Source organism: Triticum aestivum, chromosome 7D (genome assembly GCF_018294505.1).
Source record: "Triticum aestivum cultivar Chinese Spring chromosome 7D, IWGSC CS RefSeq v2.1, whole genome shotgun sequence".
NCBI classification, from domain to species: domain Eukaryota; kingdom Viridiplantae; phylum Streptophyta; class Magnoliopsida; order Poales; family Poaceae; genus Triticum; species Triticum aestivum.
This window is the reverse complement of record NC_057814.1, coordinates 3,943,787-3,969,933: the sequence shown is the minus strand read 5'-3', so window position 1 is coordinate 3,969,933 and position 26,147 is coordinate 3,943,787. Positions and strand designations below refer to the sequence as shown.

Sequence of the window (26,147 nt, the reverse complement as noted above, 5' to 3'; positions counted from 1 at the left end):
CACGGTGCTGTTGAAATTGATACTCCTGCATTTGAGTTGAGAGAAACCCTTATGGGCAAATATGGTCAAGACTCTAACTTGGTGTATCACCTTCTTGATCAGGTGAGGAGGTACCAGATAGCGATAATTAATGTTAGCTGAAGGGTTTGGTTTTGCTGAACATCCTAAATTCTGTGTGATTTGTCATCTGCTGCTTCTGTATATAAATTGTTATTCAGACAAGGTTAATCCCGGAACTCTTAGAACCACGGAATTCAGCAACTCTGTCAATCCTTTATTGAATTATATACATTCCTAGATGTTTGAACTTTGAAATCTTACCATCAAGTAACCTGCAGGCTGCCTGAGCTTTGCTCTCTGCGGTATGATCTCACCATTCCATTCGCCCGGTATCTTGCCATGAATAACATATATAATGCACTGAGGAGGTACCAGATAGCAAAACTATACAGGAGATATATAACCCATCAAAGGGAAGACACCGAGAATTCTACGAGTGTGACTTTGACATTGCTGGAGTATACGAGCCAATGGAATTCTGACAGAATTGCTGGATAGGCTAGATATTGGCACGTATGATAAAACTAAATCACAGAAAGTTGTTTGATGTCATGCTGAGATCTGCCGTGTGCCTCGTGAGATGTTCAGAATGGTCTGCTCAACCATCGACAAGCTTGACAAACTGACATTCGAAGAGGTGAAGTAAGAACTGGTATGCATGCAGTGGTAGTAACTACTCTGTTTCTTGGCTGCGGATCATATTGACACTTTGCATCATTCTTTCGCTCTGTCGGCCGAGATGAGGTACCCCCCCCCCCCCCCGCTCCGGGTTTGTTCTTCAGATTAGCATCCATTTATGTGATAAATGACTGTGTAGGATCTACTCTCCTGACCTCTCTGTAACCTTACATTTTGGATGTATACAGCCAAATGTCAAAAACTGTCACTGGTAGTATTAAACTTATATGCATTCGAGAATTCCTATGATAAAATAAATGACTTTGTTGCCAATGTCCAAACACAAAAATTGGCTGTTTCCAAACACGAAACATGGCCTAGTTTGCTACAGTATGGTCGCAAAGAAGAAATCTTCGAGCATTGATATACAAAACGGGGGTTCCTTCTTTGCTTCGCTAAGACAATCAAACATGTACAAAGCGGGAGTTCCTGGTAAAATAGGTTAACAGAAACTCGACATTGCCTGCATGCATTTGAAGGCAATCTACCTTCCTAAAACTCCAGCACTTTGGGCAAGACACCTCCATACACCAACTGAACCATGTGGCTGCTATTCAGTTAAATATAGGGTACCGAAATCTCAATCAAACACATACTGCGGGATATATACATACCATAACCGAACACGAGAGGTAAGTTCAAAAAGATCAATAATGGAAGTAACATTACAATAGAAGTACAAATTACAAGAATCAGTGACGGATTCAACAGTACCACATATGCATTACAAGAATCAATAGTGGATGCAGTCTGTTTATTTAGTCCTCAAGAAGGTGATGCAGACTTGATGAAACAACCCCCACTTAATTATACAACACGTACCAGATGATTTGTTGGTCAACCCAAAGATAATGTGACATATTCCAATCTCTTCACTCGGTGATTATCTTTGGCCACTTGCTGGCGTACTTTTGATCCAAGTAATTAGGGGTGTCCTTCAATCATCTACCAAGAACTTGGTTATTTCATCTGCTTGATTACCAACACTGAGGTGCACCTCTTGGAGGCTTTCGAGAGTCTCGATGCCGTAAATCCCTTCAAAGGCTTCGAACCGCATATCAATCCTCTCCAGTGGTGGCATTACCTCTTTTCCTGTAACTGCAAAGCTCAGCCTTGGCACCATAGTTGCAAAGAAGCGAAGCAGCTTTAGACTCTTGAATCCTCCAGGTGGAATAATGATCTCCCTATCGGTAAGCTGTTTATTTTCCTCAAGAATGTCCACTATGTCCCTATCATCCTTGGCTGCACTGAGTGTAAAGGTGAGCGTAAACAATTTGGGTAGGTCCTGGATGAGCTTGAAAGTATCAGTCCGAAGAACTGTCACATAAAGGGTCAGCTTATAGAGGTTATTGAGTTCTCTGATCCACTGTGGAGGCCTTTCCATCTTGCCAGACAACTCTAGGCCGATGATGTATCTTGGAGGAGTGGTCATGGTGTCTAGTGAGTTGATAAAATTAGAGCTCTCATCATTGATTGCCAATGTCTGCAGACCGCAGCTACAGATGTACTCAATGGAGGAGCGTAATTGTTTGAAGGTCTGACCACCCTCCCTTATATTGAGCTTGTAAATGGCAAGCTTCCTTAGCCCTGTCAGCTGATGAAGGCTTGCTACAGCTGATGAGTCCTCACCGATCTCAAGCCCTGACAAGATCCGAAGTGCTTTCATCAGCTCCTTGTTCTTCTCATGTGGCAACTTCAAAGCCTTCTTTGTGTTTTTGTTCCCTCCAAGCATGCTACGAAGTTGTTTGAGCTGTCCAAAAGCTTTTGGCAGCACCCCGACATTTGTCTCCCTTATGTCAAAAGTTTCTAGATACTGGAGCTTCTCGATCTTTGATGGAATCTCAGAAACCTCTGTTCGTCGGAGGCTCAAATACTTCAGCACAAGCATTTTACATATGTCATTCATATGCTTATCTGTCAAACCCTTCCAGCACTCAAGATCAAGCACTTGTATTATTCCATTATTGAACGAACGGAATGGGAGTCGTCGGTTTTGGCTTCCAAATGCTGTCAGTGACCGCACTTTTTTTTTGGAAATGGAGGTATACCCCCGACCTCTGCATCATGATGATGCATGCGACCCTCTTATTAAAAATTCAAAAAGTATCATCGTAAAGGTCTTACAGCTCGTAAACGGAGCAAAACAAAGTACATAAACCGGAAAATTACAAGCGGACAAAGACAACCGATACGGTAATAATAAGGAGAAGCTCTCTAGACTCCTATCCTGTTATGCGAATGCCATCCGAACCAATTGAATATAACCCGAGCCACCATCTTCCATTGGTTGCATCCAGTAACCAAAGGCTCCCTAGAGTCCATAGGAGTGAGTAAGGACCACGTACGGATCCAAGCTGTAGCTCTGAAGATAACCTGCAAAAAAGTTAAGTTATGTTGTCTGTTAAAAATCATATCATTTCTGCAGTTCCATATAGCCCATAATAACGCACATATTCCAATCCGAATAGGAGTTGCCGTGATCTATTCAACCCCAGCTAACCACGTCCCAAACAAAGACGCAATATCTACTGGAGGATTGATATTAAAAGCTATATGAATCGTTCTTCAAAGTAACTTGGCAAGTGGGCATTCAAGAAATAAATGTTGTATTGTCTCATCCTGAGCACAAAAACAACACCGCGAATTGCCTACCCATCGCCACTTAAGTAAGTTGTCCATTATGAGTATTACTTGCTTGTGGACAAACCACATAAATTTTTTAATCCGCATAGGAACCTTAACCTTCCATATATGTAGTGACCTTGAGAGGGGGCCAGAATTAATGAGATCGGTATAAAAAGATTTCACCGTAAATATCCCTTTTTTAGTTAACTTCCATTGTGTTGAGTCCGGCATGTCGGAGAGTCGAACTTCAATCAATCTCCGAACCAAGTGCATCCAGGCTGTCCATCTCTCACCCACTAACGTATGTCTGAACTGGATGTTCAAGAGAATAGTTTGAAGGACGATACCTACGTAATCCTCCTTACGTTGCACAATATTGTAGAGGGTGGGATATTGTAAGGCCAGAGGCGTCTCTCCTAACCATGTATCCTCCCAAAATCTTGTTGACATCCTGCTGCCAACCAAGAATTTGACCCTACGAAAGAACATATCCTTCGTTCTCATAAGTCCCTTCCAGAACGGCGAATCAGTCGGTCTGATGGTAACCTGGGCTAGCGTTTTCGAGTGCATATACTTATTGCTCAGGATTTGAGACCACATGCCCTCCGGCTCTGTCTCTAACCTGTACAACCATTTTCTCATAAGACATTTGTTCTTAATTTCCAAGTTCTCAACCCCTTGGTCTTTAGGTCGACAAAGGATATCCCATCGCGCGAGACGGTATTTCCTCTTGGCCTCATCAGACTGCCAAAAAAAATGAGATCTAAAGAAATCAAGTCGCTTTCGGACCCCTTTCGGAATTTCGAAGAACGAAAGTAAAAACATTGGCATGCTAGTCAATACTGAGTTAATCAAAACTAGCCGACCTCTATATGACATCAGCTTACCCTTCCAGCAGCTGAGTTTTTTTTCAATTCGTTATTCAATAAATTTCCATTCTTTATTGGATAGCTTACCGTGATGAATCGGAATACCCAAGTAACTGAACGGTAAGACACCTAATTCGCATCCAAACAATTGTCTATATGTATGTTCTTCGTCTTTGGCCTTCCCAAAACAGAACACCTCACTCTTATGAAAATTGATTTTTAAGACAGACAATTGTTTGAATAGACACAAGATAAGTTTCATGTTACATGCCTTAGCCATGTCATGTTCCATGAACAGAATAGTGTCAGCAGCTTATTGTAGAATGGACACCCCTCCATCAACTAGATGAGGAACTTGACCCTCTACATGGCCATGCTGCTTGGCCCTGCCAATAATGACGGCCAACATATCTGCCACAATATTGAACAGAAGATGTGACATGGAATCCCCTTGTCTCAACCCCTTATGCGTCTGGAAGTAGTGACCGATGACATCTTTCACCTTAATTCCGACACTACCTTTCTGGACATGAGTATCAACTTGGTTCCTCCAGGTTTCACTAAAACCCTTCATGCGCATTGCCTGCTGAAGAAAAGGCCATTTTACTTTATCATAAGGCTTCTCGAAATCCACTTTGAAGATAACCCCGTCTAGTTTATTCGAGTGAATCTCATGGAGTGTTTCATGTAAGACGACCACTCCTAGTATGTGTCGTCCCGGCATGAAAGCTGTCTGACTAGGTTGAACCACTGAGTGAGCAATTTGTTTCAATCTATTGGTTCCTACTTTTGTGAAAATTTTAAAACTCACATTCAGCAGGCAAATGGGTTGGAATTGTTCGTTCCGAACCGCCTCATTCTTCTTAGGCAACAACGTTATCGTACCAAAATTGAGGTGAAACAACTCCAAATGGCCATTGAAAAAATCGTGAAACATAGGCATAAGATCATCTTTAATGATATGCCAACATTTCTTATAGAATTCAGCCAGAAACCCATCTGGTCCCGGTGCTTTATTCGGCTTCATTTGGGTTATGGCCAGATGAACTTCTTTTTCAGTAAACGGTGCAGAGAGAACATCGTTCTCTGCTGCCTGTAATTGAGGTATATCATCAATAACGGACTCATCAAGAGACACCGCGGATGTATTCGGGGGTCCAAATAGGCTTTTATAATAGTTGGAAATATACGTACGCTTTCAGATTTTCATGCCCCACTATTGTCCCCTCGTCCTGTTCAAGCTGTATGATCTTCTTCTTCCTACGTTTACCATTTGCAACCATATGGAAGAACTGTGTGTTCTCGTCCCCTTGGACCACCTTAAGCGTTTTCGCACGCAACGCCCACTTGAGCTCCTCCTCTCTCAGGAGAGCACATAGGCCTTGCTCAGCCTCGGACTTGGTTCGATGCTCATTAACAGAAAGGAGAGTGGTTTCAGCCTTTACATCTAGTGCCTCAATGAGTTGAGTTAGACGTTCTTTTTTCTGTTTATAAGTCCCACTCTCATTTCTGGCCCATCCTCTCAGAAATTGTCGAAGGTGTCTAATCTTATTCTGCCATATCTCGACATGTGTCCTTCCCGTAACCGGCTTAGCCCATTCGCGTGCAATCATCTCCATAAATCCCTCTCGCTCAAACCAGCTTTGCTCGAAGGAGAAGATATTTTTATTTGCAACATGGGTAGCCTTCCCCGAATCTAAAAAGAGTGGTGTATTATCCGAAATCGCTCTCTGCATCGCATGAATCGACACCAACGGATATTTTTGTTCTCACTCCACACTAGCAAGTACCCTATCCAGCTTTTCATAAGTCGGTACAGGTAACGAGTTGGCCCATGTAAACTGTCTACCGGTGAGCTCAATTTCTCTCAAATTGAGGCTCTCGATAATCATGTTAAACATCATAGACCAACGTCCATCGAAATTGTCATTATTCTTTTCTTCTCTCCTCCGAATGATATTAAAATCCCCCCGACTAGTAGTGGCAGATTTTCATCTCCACAAATCCGCACTAGATCGGCTAGAAAATCAGGTTTAAATTCAGGTTGTGCTGCCCCATATACCGCAACTAGCGACCATCGGAACCCATCCAATTTTGATCTTACCCTGAATTTAACCAAAAAGTCTCCCTGAACCACATTAAGCACCTCTAACGTCTCACACCGTACTCCTAGTAAAATCCCGCCAGATCTTCCTCTAGGAGGTAGAATGTGCCAGTCAAAATCGATACCACTGGAGAGGGTTTGAAGGAATTGGGATGTGAAATTATCTCGTCCGGTTTCCAAAAGTGCAATGAAATCTAAGTGATGCTCTAACGTTGTCTCTGCTAAGAATCTTTGTTTAGCCAAGTTTGCTAGACCTCTGCTATTCCAAAAGAGTCCTTTCATAAGTCATCATGAAATTTTTTCTTAAGCTTAACTCTAGCACTTCTGCATACTGCCGAAGTAGGATAAATTTTCCGCTTCCAGGGTCGTTTGGGCTTCTCCTGAACACCCTGTGGGACGATAGTATTAGATATGCCAGACACTGCATCCTCCATCAAGAGAGGCTCTACTGTATCTGTGTTCTCAACATCCTCCTCATCCTCAGCCTCGACACTAGGCAACAGATTATTACATATATTTGCAAGATCATTAATTCCTAAATTATTCATGTCATTGTCATTCATAGGTTGGATAGAGGCAAGATTACGAATGATCTCAGAAGCCCTCTCCGCTTCCAAGTCTAAAAGATCATTAGCAGATTTGACGACATTCGGTTTCATTTGATCCCAAAGAAATTCCTAAGTCGTTTGCCTTATCAACTATTTCATTCTCAGAGAAGTGTAAAATTGAACAACTTTTATCACAAGACGTACCTGTAGTAGTCTCGGCATGACGAAGCATGGCGGCCCTCTTGGCACGCGCTAGCTGCAGGTCGTCCGCATCTGGCTGTCCCTGGATCCGGTTGCTGACACGTCTGCCAGCCGACACCGGATCCGCTATCCCGCCAAAAGCGATGATCTCCTCCGTCGTCCTCTCGCGAGGGGTACGGTCAGGACTCCCACGCCCCTCCCTTATCATCGGTGAAGAAGGGTAGGGTGTAGTGGAGCGGACCTCCGCTGCAGATGTCAAGGGGGAGTAGGACCGTGGAGACGCCTGCTCGCTTGTCCCGTCCCCCCTATCTCCCGCGGAAACTGTCGTCCCCCGGCGAACCTGCTCGGCGCAATCCTGCGGAGGGGTTACGACACGGGACTCCTTCCCGCATCTCACCCCCGGCTCGCCACTCTGGATGGTGCGGTCCTGTGGAGGGGTTATAGCACGGGACTCCTTCCCGCACCTCACCCCCAGCTCGACCGGAGACGTCGAAGAGGGAAGAACGCCATAGACCTCCTATACAAGCGCCCCTCCCACCGAAGAAAAGCCGGGCTCTGGTATCTGGGTGTTATGGGCTTCATGCCCACGGCTCCCCAAACCCGCGGCCTACCCATCAGGGTCCACCCTCGCACCGGGTGTAGCCTCCGCGGTCGTCATCTCACCAACTAGACTCAGCACTGGTGCTCCGCCGGGTCGTCTGCCTCGACCCTGGTGCTCCATAACCGACTAGGAGCGGACCCCGGTGCAAATGAACCAAAGCGAAGTGTGTTCATTGGAGTAGTGGACGGGGGCGCCTCTTTGGTAGAACTAGCTACCTTATCTGGCTATGTAGTAGGCCCCTTATCCGACTCCGGCAGTGTATCATCGGCCCCCTTATCCTGATTCCCGGGCGCGCCACCTCCCTCAGTCGTATCCATGTCCTGTGTCCCATCCCCATCCTCGGAAACTGCAGTATCCTCGATCTCAAGCTCTAAGACATAAGTGACTCCAACATGTGTCCATCTGACCACATCTGGTATATGCTCAACACTCACAACACTGACCAACAACCTCGTAGAGTTTTGTGCGCAAGTGAATGGCATGTCAACCTTTTCTGTCTTACCAATCATACCACCCAAACTCCAAGCAATCAGAAAATGCTTTACAAATTTAGGTGGCATGCCATATAAACGAACCCACACCTTCTCCAAAGGTGTACCCTCAGGTTCTTCCTGCTTCCACTCGTCGAAAGCGATCACAATGTTTGTGCTTGTAACTCTGCATAAACCCCACTTAAGAAAATGCATCTGATCCTCTTTACTGGAAAGTCCACCTTATAAGTCTGGCCTTCTAACTGCTCCAGATGCCACTGATAATTACCTGGCACTAAGTCACGTAGCTGTCTCACGATCTGAGCCTCGGTCAACTGTCCATTAGTAACTCTCATTACTGCCGAGAAGGAACTCTCAACCATCTGCGGTAGAGGGTCCACCTCCGGTGTCTCAAAGAACATCAACTCCTTACAGCAGACCCCAAAAATGTTAATACCAGGCTTAGGACCGGAGAGGAGAGGGCAGTCCCCAGTCACATGCTGGGAGCGGAGGCAAGAGTCACAAAGCTCATTCGTACACTCTTCCACGAAATGACCCGGTTCACCACATCTATAGCAAGTCAACTTTTTCTTCTTAATCGCCCACTTAGAGAGTTTTTCTCCCTCTGCTTTCTCCGACCCTTTGTCAGACGTGCCCTCCCTAGATTTTGTCCCTCCAGAAGTCACCGGAACCTGCACTGCTGCCAAAGCCCTAACCGCGTCAACTGCCACCGCGGGTAGCGTGGATGGGTCTCCCACCTCAGCCGCACCGTGCTCGAGCTCCTCTCCCGAAGCCATATCCATAGCAGGTGGTGGTGGCGGTGGGTAGTGTCGGGGCGGTGGTGGGCGTCTCCCTCTCCCACCGCGACGATATCCACCTCGGAAGCGATCCCTGGGTTCGGCAACACCTTCAACAAAATTACCGGGCGGACCTTGAAAATGTCCGGTGTCCTCATCATTATATCGGTTATATCCTCGGCCGCCACCGGACGAAGATCCACGGTGCAGTCCCTCACCATATGCATCATAGCCGTCATCTCCCCACTGGCCATATCGGTTGAAATTCTGTCCATCTTTAATGTAACCACTGTATCCACCTCGCCCGTGCACGCCGCGATCCCTTCCTAGGACCGGCGCCTTAGCTGCTGGTAGCTGTGCTGCTGCATCAGGCTGACGCGTGTTTGGTCTGGGCACATGCGTCGTCACCATAGAACCCGATGCATCACCCCCTGCCACGCAGATGACGGAGCGCCCCGGCCGGTCCTGACCCGGGGTTGTACTCCCGCCGCCGCCGGCCTTGGAGGAGGCAAGCCGCCCCGACCAGCACCGCCAACCACACCACCAGGCGGAGCACCACGGCCCACAGCACCCATAGGCAGGACACCGCAGCCAGCAGCACCCGCGCCAGCGATCGGCGGCGCATCACGACCGGCCGCACCCGTGGCGGCAGCCCCGTTGGCCGGCAAAGATCCACGACCAGCCCCGCCAGGATTGCCAGCGGAGGGAGGTGGCCCTCGCTTGACGGGCGGCAGCCCTCGTCCTGCCATGCCGCCGGCGCTCGCGATCCTCCGTGCGCGTCCTGTGCCGAGCGAAGGAAAACCCAGGGCTAGACTCGCACGTAGAGGCGACAGGCAACGGCGATACATGCACGTACGTCCGATCGTGATGGCACGAGGCTTGGACCTCTGGCTGGGCCTCGCCCGCGCCTGGAGGACCCACGACCATCGTACCATCCGACGTTGCATCCAACTCCGGCCCACGGCCCAATAACTTATTCAAACAAGCCCGTCTGGCAGCTCGAACAGCGCTCGCCGATCTCGCCACAGGCGATCTGGGCGGCGGCGGTGGCCGGCCAATCTTGCCTTTCTTCTTCTTCCGCGTGACAAGAGTCCAGTTTTCCGGTAAGAAATCTGACAACGTTACCGGTTCTCTCATTACCTTAGGAATTGGTCCACTCCACGGCTTCATGGCCAGTTTGGAAGTTTGAATTGTTGAGCGACGCCGATCGGTCGTGATCTTGGGCTCCGGCAACGAAACGACACTCTGCGAGGCCAGGGGCATTCCGGCATTCTTCATGGGGACATGACCCTCCGCCTGCTCATCATCGTCGCTCTCCAGAAGCGCCCAAAACCTTCCTCCCGATCGTGCATGAACCATCGGCTCCGTCAGATCGATCATCTCCGGTGCCTTCGGTTGTACATCCACCTGCACACATTCGCCAACAACCACGTCATAAAAATCAAGTTTGAATTTAAAACCTACCTCAATCATGTCGCCGTCCGGGAGAAAATCGCCAGCAAGGACGTCATTCTCCAGATCGAGAAGAACCATCCATCGCGAACGCGGAGTAAATCGAAGACGTCCTTCGATCCAAATGGCCGGATCCGTCCCGTCGGAGAAGATCGCCCGCCATTGTACCCATCGTGCCTCCTCCCGTCCGATCTCTCCGTGCGGCAAGTCGCTGCGGTCGCCATCCGATCCCGTCGGCCCCTCCTTTTCCCCCGATGGCGCCGCCGCTAGGGTTATAGGACCGCACTTGAGACAAGTTCATGCCTTTTGTTGAATTCCCATGTTTGGAACCACTGCTTTGCATGGAGAGTCGACGGACTTTGTTGCTAGGAGTTGGCATCAACCAATGTCCACGAACAACAGTAATAAAATTCTCTTCGCTTGACTTGGACACGATATATTCCAGGATCATGTCATGAACTTTAAAGGATTTTACCTTCCCGTTGCTGCTGTGATCCACAGGGTGTATTATCTTCCTGCTTAGAAGCTGATTGAAGTATGTTTCTGCCACTTCCTCCGCACTCAGCCCTTGCTTCTCAGCAACAAAACATTCTGATATCCACTGTCGGGTCAGACGCTTCTTACTAATTTTTGAGCCCTTGCGGAATATGCTCAAGTACAATGAGCAGGTCTTGAGATCTGCTGGCAAATCATTGTAGCAATAATCAAGTATCCTTGTCACCCCCTCCAATGTAAGGGGAGCTACTTGCTCTGGAAATAATGACTTGCAAACTTTACGCCAATGGTCATTGTCTTTTGTTGGGTTGCAGGCCACAAGGCCAGCCATGGTGACTATGGCCAAAGGCAGCCCCCCACAATATTTCCATATCTCCTCTTCTTTCTCCCTTTCTTTCTCCCTTTCTTTGCTTCTCCGTGGATCAGAAACACGGTCATCGAACGGACCTTTGGCATTGGCATCACTTGGGACATCAGCTGAATGCAGATGGTCAGTTCTATCTCCTTCAGATCTTGTATCCATTCTTTCGCTTTCTTGGCTGCTTGGGGATTCAGGAACACCCTGATGAAATAGACTTTTGGAGGCGGCATCACTTAGGGCATTAACTGTATGCAGATAATCAGTTCCATCTCTTTCTGAGCAAGCCGCACCAACAGCTTGAAATCTTGTAGTTACTATTACTCTACTATCCTTATTATTATCATGTGGCAACCAATTTCTAATGGTCTCCCATGTTTGTACAGACTATATATCATCAATCAAGAGGAGATACCTGCCAAGAAAAAGGAAACAAAATACAAGTGAGAAGAAACATCCTTAGCTTATTTATGTTCATACCACTGAGGAACTTTGTCAAAATATCACTGACGAAAAAAAATCCTCCGAACAGTCCAAGAGAGCCTTATACATATTTAGATTCAACACAAATTCAACTAGTTTGACCCAACCTATGTCCAAATTGCCATATTTTTATGAATTGGATGGATATAATTTTCTGATTCTGATTCTAGTCTTTGGGTCCAATTTTAGTATGTGACCTGCTATAATTTTCTGAGTTTATTCTAGTTTTTACATTTATAAGATTTTGATTCTACATTTTTTACAGAAATTTTTATTTATACTTGACTAGGTTCAGCTATAAAATTTGCTATTGGTAACAAGTTGAAGTTCAGTTATCAAAATTCCACAATTATTCCTTGCGCAACCTTTTTTGACGAAACTTCCTTGTGCAACTTTAACTATTAATATTTTGGTGTTTAATTATCTAGGCTCCACTAGTTACATAAGGTTTTTATTTTCTGAAAAAAATCCCTTTTCTCATTCACCATTGTATACTTCAGAATGAAATTGCTGTGGTAAACAACACAATTTTATCACAGCTTTACTACAATGCAGACACTTGATGGATATATGCACAGTAATTACTACGAGTAATTTACAAAAAAAAGAAAAAGAAATGATTTTGAAGTACCTCCTTCCAAGCAGGCGTTTTTTGAGTTCTTCAATAAGTTGGTCACGATTCATTGTTTCTATCTTACTTTGTGTACTGCCATCATTGCTTTGCGGCCTGTGGCCAGAGAGCAGTGGCACAACTCGCTTCACTGAGCTTTTAATGTCTGCCACTAGGTTTTTCTTCACCAACTTTGTTGTGTTGCTATTGCTGTCCTCCTACCCCTCCTCCTTTGGCTTGATTTGAGCAAGGACATCATCTTCATCGAAACTGAGACACTGTGACTGACGCCCGGCAGTCAAATTCATTCCTGAAATCTTGGTACAATGCCATGGCAATGGTGGTCTTTCCCACACCACCGAATCCAATCAAGGACACAACGGCTCGATGAGAGCCTTTATCATGTTTGGTTAGCCAATCCTGGAGCTTCTCCATGTCCACCTTCACTCCCACGGGGTTCTCTGTGCGGATGAGCTGACGGCTTGCCACCAAATGCTCAGCAATGCCATACGTAACAGCATGGGCTGCTCCGGCTCCGGAGCTTGTTCTTGGGTTTGGATTGTTCACTCCATATCTGCTGCGTCGTTCAGCAATGTACTGTGCCCGGACCTTGAGCTCGGCAATCTTGGAGGCAATGTCGCGGCGATGCCAGAACGTCCACAGCTCGTAGACTGTCGTCACGATGAAGGAGCATCTTGCATCGCTGAGAGAGTCCTGAGGGAGCCGATGAGCAAAGTCGTCGACACAGTCTTCCATGTCGTATGCCATGTCACGGATCTGCTTCATCCAGCTCTTGAGCCGGCGATCGTGGTCATCCAGGGCAGAGCCGAGGTCGCCAAGAAAGGCCTGCATGCTGGCGAGCTCGTCGCTGATGTACTGGATGTCGCCGCGGACGCCGCGGATCAGAGTGTACTCTTGGGCAAGGAGACCGCCCAACTTGCCTAGGAGAGATCTCATGGTGGCTTCCGAAGCACCCACTACAAACTCCATCTTCCTTATCTGTGATCTTCACTACTACAATCTGCCTCCCATGGTTTACCTTCCAGGAAGGAGCGATGCCGGTGTTGTTTATGCTTGTTTTCGAGTTCCAGTTCTACGGTGGCCCACCCCCACCTGCAAATAAAGGCCCTCAACTGGGTATCAGACACCTCCGGAGCCTCTGGTTGGTCTACTTTAAATGCAGCCAGGAATGGTATGGAGGAGCAGCAGAGAGCAGCCCGTGCATGAGCGCCATAATTGACGTCGTGAGGAAAGAAGCCCAGGACCATCCCAACAAGATCGCTTTCGTGTCTCTGGCCACGAGGAAGAGGAATTTCCAGCGATCGAGGAGAGCGCCCAGGCTTCCAGCAGTGGGACAAGCAAGATCGACGACACTCCAAATACTGGGAGGGGCGAGATCCGGGAGGAGGAAGAGACTTTTCCAACGAACGAGAGCGGAAAGATTTCCGGCAGTGGGACGACTGGCGAGATCCAGGAAGAAGCGTGATTGGGTTTCTTGAGGTAATACTCTTGGCTCTTTCCTTGTCTTATTTTATTACCGCCACTATAGCTAACTAATAGACTTACTTGTACAGTCATCCTAATTTGCAGGTTGGTTGGTTATTTCATCATCGTAATTAATGACTGCCTCAATCTGTCTGCAACCATCTTCAACTATATATCGACGCATGGCTCTTCTTCTTCAGGCTTTGTCCAGCTGATGCTAGCTGTTCTTAATTTCCATTGTCATATGCAACAAATGCTTCCAATTTGAGTTGGCCCTTCAAAGGCACATGTATCTGTATGCCACTTCAAAGGTGCGTCTGCCTTGCACCGTGGAACACTTTGAATTAGGGCCCGCCCGGTATTGTCATGTAATTTAATTGTAATCCCTTCGAAGGGAGCCAAGTTGAGTTGTCCCTTCAAAGGCACCTGTATCTGTATGCCACTTCAAAGGTGCATCTGCCTTGCACCGTGCAAGTGGAACACTTTGAATTAGGGCCCGGTATTGTCATGTAATTTAATTGTAATCCCTTTGATGGGAGCCAACAATTTGCTCCTCTTATCTACTAGTAGACTAGGTTTTATCATGCACTTCATTGTTACCAAAACTCTCTTGTTATTATGTAATAATAATAAATGTTACGGTTTATGTTGTTTGTTGTAACCGAAAGCAGAGATTATTTATAGTTGGCTAACGCTCAAGCAGAGATTATATTGTATATATAGTATGCATGCGACCTAGGGGGAACCCTAGCCGCCACCTTCGCTAGAGCCCCCTCCTCCTCCCCACTCCCTCGCCGTCGCCTGATGGCACGGCCCGGCAAAGACCGGTCAGCGCCGGCGGCAGCGGGGATTTGTTTGTCCCCTCGCGTTGTGGCCATGGAGAGCGGGGCGAGGTTGCCGATGTAGGGAGGGGCGCTGGGTGGCGGGCATTGCTGCACGGCGGCTCGCCGACGTTGGGGTGCAGCGGCGGGTCATGGCTGTGCGACAGGCGTCGTGGTGGTGGTGCACGCGGCTTGGACGGGGACGACGTCCACATCTTCGGCGGTGTCGCTCAAATCTGTCCTCGGCGTGGTGCAGGTCGTGGTTGACCTGGGTTGCGGGCGGTTTCCCCTTGCCATGGCGGTCCGCTGGTGGGGGATGGGCAGCGGTGGTGGTTCCTCTGCTCATGTTCTGGTGCTTCGGTCGGTGGTGTCGGTGGCCAACGCGGGGGTGCGTCATCGGTAGGCCAGTGGTGGCAGGGGCGAACCGGGAAGGAAGGCAGGGGGCCTCCCGACCTTGCCGACGCCGATATCTGAAGGAGCCAGATAGGTCGTGACGGTGGCCCGGGTCCTGGTGGTGCGGTGTGGTGACTGTGGCAGGGCCGACAGATGTCGTCTACCTTCCCCTTCCTGATTCTGGTCGGTTGCGCGATCCTTCCTACCAACGGGCGTGGTTTGGGGGTGAAAGGAGCCTCCTTTTGCCCCTTACTAGTCGATGGCGTCCATGTGCCATGGGAGCGGAGGTGGGGTGGTCTTGGATGCCGGGACGGCGGCCCCGGTGGTGGGAGCTCCGAGGCTCGCGGGCGGAGCTCGCGGCTTAGGTGCGGACCGGTTGCCATGGCCATGAGAGTCGCATGGTGGGCGGTGCCCGACGTTCGGTGTCGGTGGTGTGGCGGGTTCCTCTCTGCTGGTCGCACCACATTTTAGAGGCGGAGATTTCTTACCAATGTTCATTCCTTGCCTAGCTTCGGCCAGGCCGACGGCAGCGGCGTCCACAGGCGTTGTTCCCTTGTTGAAGGCATCGTTGCGGGTTCTCTCCGCCCTTCGGGTGGCTCCGGGTGAAGACCTTGATTGTTTGGATCGGGCGACGGCGACACTCCGATGTCGTTCCCCTTCTTGAAGTTACCGTCTTGGAGTCCACGGTTCATCGGGCACGACTTCGCCTCTTCATGATATTCGGTCCTAGCGGAGGGCTCCGACTTTCTAGTGCGACTTCCGTTGCAAGGAGTGGTGTAGACGTTCTTCTACACCGTTGTATCTAGCCTTGGGTGCTAGGAGTGGTGTAGATGTTCTTCTACACGTTGTATCTAGCCTTGGGTGCGTGTGGTGTGGTCTCGAGTTGTATGTATCGGTTTGCATGATCGTTGCTTTATACATAAAGCAGGGCGTTAGCCTTTTTTTTTGTATGATATAGTATTTTGTAGGCACTCAGTAATATAAGATCGTTTAGATCACTAAGTAGCTAGGGGGTGTTTGTAGTGATAAGCGTAAGCAGGCTAGTATTTCGTAGGTACTCAATAATATAAGATCGTTTAGATCACTAAGTAGCTAGGGGTGTATGTGGGAAAAAATCCTATGCGACCGGGTCGCATACAGCTGCTCGTGAGACCTTCTCCCGCGTGCGACACCTGGCATTACGAATCCTAAAGCAGCAGCATCTCATTCCCCACTTCCCCGTTTCCAAATCTCTCCAACGAGTCAACGACCCAAGCTGCAGCCTGCTCGTCACATCGCCGCCGGTGTGCTCCTCGACGCCAGGTACACCACCCCAGCACGGCGCGTTCCATCCCCGCCGGCAGTACTCACGGCACCGTCGTAACTGCTCTCCACATTTGGCCACGGGGATGCCCCTCGATGCCGGCCGGGCGTGACTCCTTGCTGGTGGTGCTCCACTCCCGTCAGAAGTAGCCAACTGCTAGTCCCCGACGGCCACGACCATGCTCGTGGGCGCCTGCACTTGCGGCACCGCCGACTCAATAAGAATTTTCCCTGTATATTGTTGGTGCTTGATTAGAGCTGTACAATACTGAACAAAGGCAGTTTTTTTTCCCTGTATATTGTTGGTGCTTGATTAGAGCTGTAAATCTGGGATGTTTTGTTCAGTTGATCACAAATATAACAAGTAGGACAATAAATCTGCAAATACCAGGAACTTTAGACAAGAATTTTGGGACGGAGGGAGTACATAAATTCATTTATACAGAAAAGCTCCATGATCTCATCAGCCATCCTATATTACTTGACTTCAGAATAAAATTCTGAAGAAAAATGAACAAAACATCAGCTATCCTAAACAACTTGACTTGACTTCCTGATTTTGTTGTTTTGATGACTGAAACAACATCTCACATACATTTGTAGAAAGCACTGAATCATGATCCACACAGGCATGCACAACAGTAAATCGAGCCGGAGATCTGCCGATCGTTTTGCTGTTTCTTCTATCTTCCTTTTGCCATCATGCATGTTGCCCGTCTTTCGTCAGTGTCGACAGAACATCAAGCTCTGCATTTTCGTCAGTGTCCAGCACCATGTGTCAAGATGCAGCCAGCAGCAGCAGGTAACAACTCCAACGCCGAGTTGCCAGGCCACAGCCGGCGGAGTAAAGCAGTAGGTGGTGCCGTGAGCGGGGCGGATGAGGAGCATGGCCGTGGAAGGAGCACCAGTGGCTAGCGACGCAGCGAGCAGAGGAGTTGCGCCTCCATGGGCGAGCTGCCGGGGCGTCGATGAGCATGGTTGTGGACGGCGTGGGAGAGCAGCGGAGACGGGCTCGGTACTTCCGCGACAGAGTGAGCAGAAAAGTTGCGGCGGCGGCGACGGCGGCGAGCGAGCGTAGGGCGGCGGCGAAGGAAAAGGGATTAGGGATTTGGAAAACGGGGCGGCTGCAAGTCGGGAATGGAAACGGGATTCATGTTGCTTTGAGATTCGTTTCTCCAGGTGTCAGGCGCTAGACAGGGTCTCACGTTCGGCAGCGCACGACCCAGGTCGTATAAGATTTTCTTCCGGTGTATGTAGTGATAAGTGTAAGCAGGTGGAATTAATTAGATAACGAGTATATCCGTCTACATATTATACATCTCTCTTTATTTTTTCTGTTCCGTTACTACTTTAAGTTAACAACTCCACAGACTTACCATGGACCATTGTAGGCAGGTCCAACAGAAATGTTAAGAATCTTACACTTTTTATACTACATGCAACCATATCATACACGGCTAAAAGCAAGTCACATCACAGTTATTGTTGCCAGAGGTAGGAAGCAACATTTCATTTTAATACATACTCCATCTATAAAGAAATATAAAATGGTTTAGATCACTATATTACATAGCTGCACTTAGGATTTCTCTTCTACCATTGTAAGGGGAAGGCCCTTACTAAAACAATTACGTACGCTACTAAACGAGATTATTATACTACTACAACAACCCGGCAAAAGCTAACTGATAGTGTATTTTACCAAAAGATTGACCAAAATGATCAGGAACCAACACAGAAGGCCAGCTGCAAATGTTTCAATCTTCTTAAAAGAAAAATTATACACCGACAAACTAATATCAACATGAGGGACCGACCACCTGATCTGCTTGAAATTGGCAAAATCAAAGTGAATGCCAAATAAGTTTTTCCTGGGACACCATCCTCCAATCAAAGAGGATTCCAAATAATATCAGCAACACAACACAGAAGAAGACAATGCATTTAATCAACTAGCATAAACAACATAATAATACAGAAACCCTGGGAACTGAACCAACTGCCATGGAAGGACCTGTTTTACAATTTCATTCTCATTCTTCACCCAGTAATTTTCCCCCAGATGAATGAACAGTAACAATTGTAAAAAAATTAAAAAATGGTTCCAACTTGAGGACACCAGCTCAAAAATGGGACGTACCCTCTAACTCGACCGCCTGCTCGCTCCAAGGCTAACTAAAACCCTGGTAAAACCGAGAGGTCGGCGATCCCCTTGGTCAAACTCGCAACCTTTTGCAGCAGCACCAGCCGATTGTTGTGGATCCTCTCGTCTTCCTGTTCCATGGGCCATCACCATACAAGTTTAATTAGCAAAGGTATGGTATGTACGTGCATATATACACTGTCAAGTGGTAAAATGAAATGAATCGTGCTAGATCTTAAAACACATAGATTTATGCTCACCGCCATGACAAAAACATTGTTGAAGAAATCCTCCAGGGGTTGTATCAGAAGCAGGGAGGCCTTGGCGAAGGTTTTGACATCGACTCCTGCAATGGCAGTGAACTGCAGATCTGAAACCTGTAGCTTTGAGAAATAAGAATAGTAGAGTTGTGTACGAGGATGGATCTTATTGGCAGCCTCCAAGTAGGCGCTCCACAATGCCTTCTCTTCTTCTTTCTCGAATGCGCTTGCGTCGACCTGCATATTGCATCAGCAAGCTTAGTTCATGACTCAAGCTGCACTCTGAGTTTGTTACTGAGTTGAGTTGGTATGTGTCTATGTAAAAGCAGCCAGTACCTCCCAAGCAGACTCAATTTGCTTCCCACGTATAATTCGAACTGGCCTTGAACACGCCTCGACAATTTTTGGAAAATCTTCTGTTCATGAAAATGCTTCCATCTGCAGGTGTCCACATAGCAAAGACCATCACCACAAAACCCAGGATGCTTCAATAAATTCCAGCAAAAGTGCTAAGCTCATCAAACTTGGACGCAGAGATTTTACACCATATTAATATGGCGTTCCACGTTATGAATACCCAGTGTTTGAAATTAAATGTACTTTCTAATATACCTAGCATTTAAAAAGAAATGAAGGATCTTAATGTTTTAGCACTATATGTTTCTTACTTCAGCTGCCGTTTGTGATGCTAGATAAGGGCAGTTTACACGCTCCATAAGCACTGACCGGACTATTTCCAGTCAATTCCCTCAATCAGAGCTGTTGATTCTGTCTGTCTTTCGAACCGAGGTCTGTTAGAGTTGTATTATATTTATATTTATATATATATATATATATATATATATATATATATATATATACACACACACACACACGTACGTGTTGTATACCCATTGTATTTCCTTGTTGTACAAGTTGATCTAATCAATATAAAGAGATGCCAGCCGGTTGGGGCTAACCACGGCAAATAATTCCTTTTGACTTGGTATACAGAGCGGGTCGATCCGACCTAGGGTTTCGCTCACGCGCTTCCGCCGCCGCCGTCTCTTTTCCCCGCTGCCGCCGCCGCAGCACCTCGACGCGATGGGTGACACCGCCGCCGCGTTGCAGCTTGCCCTCTCCACTTCGAGCACCTCGTCCCAGTCCTCCGCACCATCCATCCCCGCCGGCGCCATCATCTCCGCCCCCACCGGCCAGAACCTCAACACCATCACGGTGCGTCTAGATCGCACCAATTATCTTCTCTAGAAGATGCAGGTCGTCCCCAACATCCCCGGCCAGGGCTGGTACGGCTTCCTGGACGTCTCCTACGGAGCCCCTCCGGCCACGATCACCGAAGGAGACGGTGCCAAGGCCGCGACCAAGCCCAATCCGGAGTACGCCTTGTGGTTCTACACGGATCAGCGTGTTCTCAGCATCATCGCCGGCTCCATGACGGAGGAGATCCTCGGCCATGTCATCGGCCGCACCACCGCGTCCTTTGTGTGTGCGTGCCTCGAGTCCATGTTCTCGGCGCAAAACAGGGCCGGGGTGCGCCAGATGCAGTGTCAACTCTCGACGCTAAAGAAGAACGACCTCACCGCCGCCGCCTACTTTCACAAGATGAAGGGTTTCGCGGACGCCATGGCCCAGGTGGGGTCGCCTCTCTCCGATGCTGAGGTGATCGACTACATCGTTGTCGGTCTCGGGCCTCAGTACGAGTCCCTCCAGCACTCTCTCACGGTGTTGGCAGCCGCCGGCGCTGACAACCTCAGCCTGTCGGACTTCTACTCCATGCTCCTCTCCTGCGAATCCCTCAAGGAGCAGAACGCCTTCGCCCCCGAGTTCTCCACCTCCGCTAATGCCGTGGGATGGCAAGGCGACGGCCGTGGAGGGGGGCGCATCTTCGCCGACACCACCAACGACGGCCGCGGCGGGGGTCGTCCTACTGGCTCGCACGGAGGCGGCCAGTACAACGGCGGCCAGTAGGCCTCCCTTGATAACAACCGCCCCAACCAAGGGGGCGGTGGTGGTGGCAACGGCGAAGGAGGAGGACAGGGCAACGGCGGTGGCAGGCGCAACAACCGGCGCGAGCAGTGCAAACAACGCTACAACCACGCGTTTCAGTACGACGAAAATCGTGCTGGCAATTCTGCCTCTTCCCAACCTGCCCCCAGTCAACCTTGGCTCTTCGACACCGGCGCCACGGATCATCTCACCAACGACATGAGCCGGATGAACATCTAGGAGCGCTACAATGGCACGGATCAAGTGCAAGTCACTAACGGTGCAGGTTTGTCTATTACACATGTTGGTCACTCTCGTTTACCTGGTTCATCTGCCCCAATTGAACTTAAAAACATTCTTCTTGTTCCTGACCTTAGCACTAATTTGCTCTCCGTTTATCGTCTTGTTTCTGACAATAAAATCTTTGTTGAATTTCATAAATTCTTTTTCTATGTCAAGGACAAGTTCACGAAGAAAATTCTTCTTCGCGGTAGGAGTCGTGGCGGCCTCTACCCTCTTCCATTCAGTCGCGCCGTCACCTCTGGACGTCATGCGTCTTCCGGCGTTAGGCTGACTAACGAGCAGTGGCATCGGCGTCTTGGTCATCCTTCAAATAAAATAGTTCATACCATTGTTAGCTCCAATAAATTGTTGTGCTCTCCAAACAACGAGTCCTCTGTGTGTGATGCTTGTCAGCGTGCTAAGAGTCACCAGTTACCATATAATTATTCTACTCGTGTTTCTACATCACCACTTGAGCTTATTCATACCGATGTTTGGGGGCCTGCTTTGCCATCTTCCGGGGGTTTTAAGTACTATGTCAGCTTCATTGATGACTATAGTCGTTACTGCTAGATATACTTGATCAAGCATAAATCTGATGTTGAGAGCATTTTTTACACTTTTCAAAACCATGTTGAGCGTCTCTTGAATGCTAAGGTTCGTTCTGTTCAGTCAGACTGGGGTGGTGAGTATCACCGTCTCCATGCTTATTTTCAGCGCACCGGCATTGCTCATCGTGTGTCTTGTCCACATACCTCCCAACAGAATGGTATAGCTGAACGCAAGCACCGTCATCTCGTTGAGACGCGTCTAGCCCTCCTCGCACACTCCTCCCTGCCTCTTCGGTTTTGGGACGAGGCGTTTCTTACTGCTTGCTATCTCATCAATAGGATGCCTACGCCTGTTATCCACAATGCCACACCTGTTTTTCGCCTCCTCAACATGCTTCCGGAGTATTCTTTTCTCCGCACTTTTGGTTGTGCGTGTTGGCCTAGTTTGCGTAAGTACAATTCACGTAAACTCGAGTTTCGCTCTAGGATGTGTGTGTTTCTTGGTTATAGTCCTATGCATAAAGGCTATAAGTGCCTTGATCGCTCCACTGGTCGTATTTACATCTCCCGTGACGTCGTGTTCGACGAGACTGTGTTTCCCTATGCCACTCCCGGTACCACTTTTGATGTATCCCAACTCCTTCCCGTGTCGTTTCCGTCAGATGAGCCAGTTACTCAGAGTACCGACACGCGTAATTATGACATTACCTTGTTACCGGCTAATGCACCTGTTGTTGTTGTTAGTTCTCCTGTGCAGGTCCCCGCGACGTCAACTTCGCCGCTCGATGTCCCTGCTCCATCAGCGCCACCGCCTCTGCATGCCTCGAGCGGCACGCCAGGGGCCCGCTTGCATGCAGGCACGCAGGCTGCTCCCGGATCGGCACCGCCTCTGCTTGCCTCCGCTGGCACGCCTGGGCCCGGCTCGCATACAGGCACGCCCCACTCGCCCGGGTCGGCCTCTCGTGCTGTTTCTGGTGCCGACCCCGCCCAGGCCGATACGCCGGTCCTGGTCGTCGACCTCCGCCCGCGGTCTCGCTCTCCGTCGCCAGCGCGGTCATCTGCCTCGCCGGCTCCTGACGGGCCTGCTTCGCCTGGCCCGTCTCCGGCCCGTGACGAGGCCGCTTCCTTGCCCTCGTCGACGTCGTCTACACCACCAGCGTCGCCGCCTCCCGCTGCTGAACCGGCACGGGTCATCATCACGCGACGGCGCAATGATATCTCTCGTCCCAAGGTGTATCGGGATGGCACGGTTCGATATGATCCCTATCGTCGTCGGGCGTTTATGGTGGAGCCTGCATCTCATCGTACTGCTCTCTCTGAGCCAGCTTGGCGTGCTGCTATGGAGGCTGAGTTCGAGGCACTTCAGGCTAACAAAACATGGATATTGGTACCCCGTCCACCTGGTACTAACATTGTTGGCAGCAAATGGATCTTCAAAACGAAGTTCCACCCCGATGGTTCTGTTGATAAATACAAGGCGAGGCTTGTGGCTCGGGGCTTCACACAACAGTACGGTATAGATTATCATGATACTTTCAGTCCTGTGGTTAAACCAGTCACAGTTCGCCTGGTGCTTTCTCTTGCTGTCTCTCCTGGTTGGTGCCTTCGTCAGATTGATGTGAGTAATGCCTTCCTTCATGGTTTTCTGTCTGAAGAAGTGTATATGCAGCAGCCCCCCGGTTTTGAGGATTCACGGTACCCTCGGCATGTTTGCAAGCTGCAGCGTGCTCTCTATGGTCTCAAACAGTCGCCTCGTGCCTAGTATGCCCGTTTGAGTGACAAGCTTCATCAGCTCGGTTTTGTTGCTAGCAAGGCTGATACCTCTCTATTCATCTTTGATCATCATGGGGTTATCATATATATGCTTGTCTATGTTGACGATATTGTTTTGGGTGGGTCCTCTTCGGCTGCTGTTGAGAAACTGGTTACCACTCTTTCTGGTTCTTTTCCTGTCAAGGACCTTGGGCGCCTGGAGTATTTTCTTGGAATTGAGGCCACTTATAATTCTGAGGGTCTGGTCTTGTCAGCACAAATATGCTCTTGATCTCTTGCACCGGGCCAACATGGAGCAATGTCGGTCTGTTACTACTCCCATGTCTACTTCCGACAAAATGTCTCGAGATCAAGGCCAGCCGTTGAGCTCTGAGGATGTTTCAAGTACAGGAGTCTTGTTGGGGTTCTCCAGTACCTCACTCTGACACGTCCTGACTTGTCCTTTGCTGTTAACAAGGTGTGCCAATACTTGTCACAGCCTACTACCGCTCACTATGAGGCAGTGAAGCGAATTCTTCGCTATATCCGAGGTACTGTGTCTACTGGATTGCGTTTCCGGCGCTCCGCTTCTATGGGACTAAGTATTTTCACTGATGCCGATTGGGCGGGCTGTCCTGATGATCGTCGGTCTACGGGCGGTTTTGCCATTTTTCTTGGCTCCAACCTCGTCTCTTGGAGTTCTCGCAAGCAACCCACAGTTTCTCGTTCTAGCACTGAGGCAGAATACAAGGCTTTGGCCAATGGCACCGCTGAGGCTATATGGATAGAGTCGGTGCTGAAGGAGCCTGGTGTGTTTCTTTCTCGCCCTCCGGTGTTGTGGTGTGACAATGTTGGTGCCACATACTTATCTGCCAATCCAGTTTTTCATGCCCGCACGAAGCATATCGAGGTTGATTTTCACTTTGTGCGTGAGCGGGTTGCTTTGGGTACTCTTGATGTTCGGTTCATCTCCACTGGCGATCAGTTGGCTGACGTATTCACGAAGCCTACTTCTCAGCTCACACTTCGTCGTTTTAGTTCCAATCTCAACCTTGTTCACGACGGTTTAGATTGAGGGGGGGTGTTAGAGTTGTATTTTATATATATATACGTGTACGTGTTGTATACCCATTGTATTTCCTTATTGTACAAGTTGATTTAATCAATATAAAGAGATGCCAGCCGGTTGGGGCTAACCACAGCAAATAATTCCTTTTGACTAGGTCCAGTCCAGGATTGCAAAGGCTGTTGAGTTCCAGCGACTCCATTTTCGTCAGGTTGCCGACTCGACTCGATGGGTTATCAGAGAGATTTGGGAAGGCAGAAGCAGTGGACGAAGATGGACAATCAGAGCTGATGCATACACTGACACAGACTGCAATTGTGCTTCCTCTGCTTTCTGAACCCTGAATACCTGCCTATGGTTAGCATCCTCTGCTTTTTGGACTCTGAATAGGTGCTTCTAGCTTGAGGTTTCAAGCGTCAGGTCAACCACATCACAGACGGAGATGCTGACTTCTCACGTTAATGGCGGCTGATAACTGTCTTGTCGTTAGCAAGGAGAATACACACTAGACTGCGTGATACGTCCAAGATACTCAATCTAGGGCGTGAAATCTACTGCATCAGGAACCTAACTAGCCGCAGACTCCACTCAAGCTCTAGGACGGGATCTCGCCACGACAGTCTGACATCACATATTTGCTCTAGCCTTGAGTGTGACACCAGATATATTGGAGATTACTTCTTAAGTGCGACACCAGTACTTAACCACAGTCAACAAACATTTAGAAACAGGGCATAAAAGGAATAAGTGGTCCATAGGCTTCTTTAGCACTACAAATATTCACATTTAGGGCATAAATAAATATGCTGATGCAGTCGAAGCTGAGCTTCTTGTTATCAGAGAAGAACACCATAGCCCTGCAGAACACTGCTCAACTCCCTGGATGAGCCTCCAAAGTGACTGTGCTGAGCCGATCAACGCGTTGCAGGGCACTAGGTACGATCGGTCTCATCTCGGACACGTTGTGAAGTATTTCGCCTTGGGTGATGAATGTAGTGCACTGAGGAGATTATGAAAATAACCAAAGATTTGGTAATGTTGAAATGCACAAGTCAGTTTCGGTGGACCATTTGATATCTTCAGAATTTGAACAGCCTTGGGGGCAGGCCGGCAAAGAATGAACCTGTTCTTATTTCTCTTAACGATAGTCTGAAACTGTCAATTCGGAACAAAACTTAAAGTTGCAGGTCACAAAACACACCATCATCATAACAATGCTAATGAACGGAGATTATCAATGCCAGGCGGAGAGCAGTGGCTTGTCCTTCCACCCGAGAATTTAGAATTTTATTAATTGAGGATTCGAACAGTCTTCAACACTGAACTTGATGTTCAGAAATACTAGTAGCTGACAGTAAAAGTAGGGCGTTGAAGATGAAATGTCACGAGAACACCGGGGAGTGTGTCAAAAGTTACTGGAATCCAAATCACAACAAAAAATAACAGCTACTGACAAAAAACGGCATGACATAATATTTGTCTCAAAAAAAAAGGCGTGACATAATATACATTCTCCTGGTCCTGGAGATGGACCGTATTCTGCAGCCTGATGGTACTGTGGAGATGCTAGTGAAGATATAGGCCATCACGAACGGCAATGCGATGGAAGAGCCAAATCATGTACCATGAATCCAAACTGAATGTGCGATGTTCTTCAGATTCTGAGTGAAATCTACTAGAGTAAATTCAAATCACGGATCAGCCGGAATGACAGAAGCCAGCCTCATGAAGAAGAATATATCAGTACTACTATGA

At 48.4% G+C, this 26,147-nt stretch overlaps 1 protein-coding gene and 1 pseudogene across 1 annotated transcript in view; one reads left to right on the top strand and one right to left on the bottom strand.

Moving 5' to 3' along the window:
* The window catches only part of LOC123166693 (uncharacterized), a 56,356-nt gene that overhangs the window by 25,269 nt on the left and 4,940 nt on the right, over nucleotides 1-26,147 (top strand). The window lies entirely within an intron of this gene.
* LOC123170469 (disease resistance protein Pik-2-like) lies at nucleotides 1,460-13,370 on the bottom strand (annotated as a pseudogene).